The sequence below is a fragment of the Hippocampus comes genome, unplaced genomic scaffold (assembly GCF_001891065.2).
Source record: "Hippocampus comes isolate QL1 unplaced genomic scaffold, H_comes_QL1_v1.1 scaffold17, whole genome shotgun sequence".
Lineage (NCBI taxonomy): Eukaryota > Metazoa > Chordata > Actinopteri > Syngnathiformes > Syngnathidae > Hippocampus > Hippocampus comes.
The window spans coordinates 3,025,892-3,029,779 of NW_017805002.1; positions in this window are offsets into that span (position 1 = coordinate 3,025,892).

The following is a 3,888-nucleotide window of genomic DNA, read 5'->3' on the forward strand; positions in this document are numbered from 1 at the left end:
GCACCGATCTCTCCGCTGAACAAAGCGGGGCTGTGAAAAATGCTGCCCATTACAGGCACAAGACACAAGCGCCCCGGGACTGTCCAGCAACTGGCGCCGACATTCCTCCCAGTCAAAAACAGTGCTGGTATACCCATGCTGCCGAGAAGGCGCAACCACCAAGCACAGAGTCTCCTCCTTGATGAATGTCGTGGCCAAAAAATGCTGAAAAAAGTCCACATCAGGTCCACACGACGTAACAACAAACACAAAGTGACAAAACAAACACAAAAACAACAAAAAAAGCAAGGCTCATGAGAGCACTTGCTGACGGCTGCCTACTCGGGCGCCATCTTGACTTCTTATCTTTTATTGTCTTGTTTGATTTTTGGATATCAAATGACATGATTTCCAATTGAACTGTATTTTTAACTATTCAGTGACATAGTTATTTATCAAATTACAGTGGACCCAAGCATACTCACGGTTTGGCTTCCACGGATTTGCTTATTTGGATTTATTTATTTATTTTTTTAAACGATTTGTTTTCTTCCGTTCATTTCCCCCATTTTTTATGGAAAAGACACATTGAATCTGAATATTTCATTTGCGTTTTTGTCAAATTTTTGGGGCCACTTTATCTTCACAAGGGTCCATCAACCTGCCATGCCATGCATGTTTTTGGAACGTGGGAGGAAACCCACGCATGCACGGGGAGAACATGGAAACTCCACAGGAGAGCCGGAGCCCAGAAGCGAACCTTGGACCTCTGTACGTGCTAATCAGTTGTTCACTGTGCCACTGTGCCGCCAAAAAGCAAATCAATTCTAAGAATATTTTTTGCCATTCACGAGCCAGACCAGGTACTTATCCCCCGCGAATAGTGCGGCTTTTATTTGATGACAATGCAGCGAAAAGCGACACTGCAGTGAAAAGTGACATGAAAACAGCTGTGAAAATGAAAATATCAAATGAATCTGTCTATTTCACCTGTCAAAAAGGTAACGTAATCAATAAGTTTTGGCTTGGCCCCTGCACCAACCAACTACTATTTACTTTTTCAGTATGTCAAGATAGTCTGCCTTCCGCTCCGAAGTCAGCAAGAATAGGCTCCAGCAACTCCCCGCGACCCTGTTCAGGATAAGCGGTTTTGAAAATGGATAAATGGATGCACTATGTCAAGATCACCAATGTCATTTTTTGAGATCATTTTCGACACAAAAGTGTCTTGTGGTCTGTGGCCTCCCAATGACCAGGTCAGCGTGTGAAACTGGAGCAGGTTCTGTAAGTCGGTTTGCGTGGCAACGACAGGAAGAGATTTGCCTCTGGCGTTTATTGGTTTAACACCACTTGGCGAGTTCTTTTGGAAAGTGGTATGGTGTCGTTAACATTGAGTGGGAATTTTCCAAAAAGCAGCATGCAGATAGTTTGGCTGGACTCATAAATAAATGTACAGTGCGAAATAATTATTTTATCCCATGCTGAAAATGCAACTTGGCAGTTTTTCTCTTCAGCCTCCTCCAGCCGGAAACCAACTGATGGTCGTTTTGTGTAGCTTCCACTTTGGAATACTGCCGCTAATAGTTTCAATTTCTCTCAAATTGTGTAGAGCAGGGGTGTCCAAACTCGGTCCTCAGGGCCCACTGTCCTGCCTGTTTTCCATCTCTCCTGGCTGCAGCACACTTTGTGCTGCTTCAGAGTTGGCTATGAGCTGATCATTTGAATCAGGTGAGAAATGGAAAACAGGCAGGACAGCGGCTCTTGAGGACCGGAGTTGGACATGCTTGATGTTGAAGTCGTCGCTGATGGTGTAGTGGTACACTCGCTGGACTTGTGTGTGGGCAGCGTGGGATCGGGTCCCACTCAGTAGCGGTGTGCATGTGGGTGTGAATGGTCGTTTGTCTCTATATGTGCCCTGCGACGGACCGGCGACCAGTTTGGAGTGTAGTCTGCCTTCCGCCCGAAGTCAGGTGGGATAGGCTCCAGCGATTCCCTGCCACCCTGTTCAGCAAAACTGATCTTGAAAATTAATGGATGGATGTGCAGAGGTTGCAAAGTAGAAATTGATCACTAAAAGAGGTGGGCTTTAAATGCAAGTTGAGATCAAGACTATTGGTAATTGATTGTTGTGCATCACTGTGTGACACATGGGCACCAGCCAATCTGTGGGAGTCGAGGTGTAAGTTACCAATGATTTCACTCAGTAAAATGCAGGAAATTAAGTAAATTAAGTAATTGTGTTTTTTAGGTCTGGATATTCTGTTTACATTCAATAAAATATAAAATTGAAGATTTTTTATTTCTTTGAGAGTGAAGAAACTTATAATCGTCAATTAGAACAAATCATCAGGGGATCGGATAATATTTCACCAACTGTCTACAAAGATATATGAGTACGGCTGTTATTTCATGTGGACATACCTGTCATGGGTCCAGGCCTCTCTCACAGTGTGACGCTGGACCGACATGGCCGATGTGCAAGGAGCCAAAATAGGTGCCACCGTAAACATTCACAGAGGGAGTCACATGACCTGGCCTTTAAGAGCATCATCTTCTGCCCTGCCTCCCACCCGCCATTTGATCCCCCCCGGCTCTTCAGTCTGGATTACGTTAATCAGCCACTCGCCATCTGAGAGCATTAGTCGTGTTTGCTAAATGGGAGGAGAACAAAATAAAATTGTCCTTCTTGAGAAGATTTTGAGAGGCATGTAGTGGAGAGCAGTGGAGACAACAGGGAGCACTGTTGACTCACTTAAACTTGGCACTGACGCCCAATTATGAAAGAGCGTGAATAATTGATACCACAAATTATGATGCAAAAACAGTGTAATTATCTACTTAAACTTGCTTTACAAGAATACTTTTGCATATGGCTAACAGGTGATTTGAGTTTGAAAAATTGCACCAGTAGAACTCACGTGTACATGTACATATGGCGAAAAATCTCTGGAACAACCCAGGCTAAATTTGACCCTCCACCACAAAGCTTGTCTCTCATTCAAATTCAGTCACTGCAAGATACCAGCAAGATTTATTGTAATACTTTCCTATTTAGACAAGGCTTCACCAGTTGGCATTTTGGAAGGTTTTGAACAATATACAATATAATCTCTAATTTATGAAAATGAGTCTTTATGTACTGCATATGGAAATTACACACACACACACACACACACACACACACACACACACACACACACACACACACACACACACACACACACACTTATTTGTGGAAGCATGTAAACTCTGAATAAGCCCCAAGCGAGCTGGAAATAAAATAAACCTGAAAACGTACTGCATCTATTCTCTTACAGCGTAAAACAAACATGCCACTACTCTGATTTAGAGGGTGGAAAAAGGTGTAATTGACGCTTTTGTCCGCTAGATGTTGCTGTCGCCCGCGAGCCAAGATTTTGAAACAGGAAGAAAAACAAGACAAAAAGTAGCGAAGACAAAATGAGGGTTTCATAGAGGTAGGTGCAATGCTGCTATTTCATGTTCTTATAGATTCAGTCATTTTTTTGGTGTAGAAATGGCTGGTTATCTGATGTGAACATATGTTACACATACCGTTTGTCACTACAGTATTTTATATATATATATCCATCCATCCATTTTCTGATCCACTTTATCCTCACAAGGGTCGCGGTTCATGCTGGTGACTGTGAGCGCAGATGGTTGTTTGTCTCTGTGTATCCTGCGATTGGCTGGCAACCAGTTCAGGGTGTCCCCCGCCTATTGCCTGAAGACGGCTGGGATAGGCTCCAGTACCCCCGCGACCCTTTTGAGGATGAAGCCTTTCAAAAAATGGATGGATGTGTGTGTGTGTGTGTGTGTGTGTGTGTGTGTGTGTGTGTGTGTGTGTGTGTGTGTGTGTGTGTGTGTGTGTATATATATATATATATA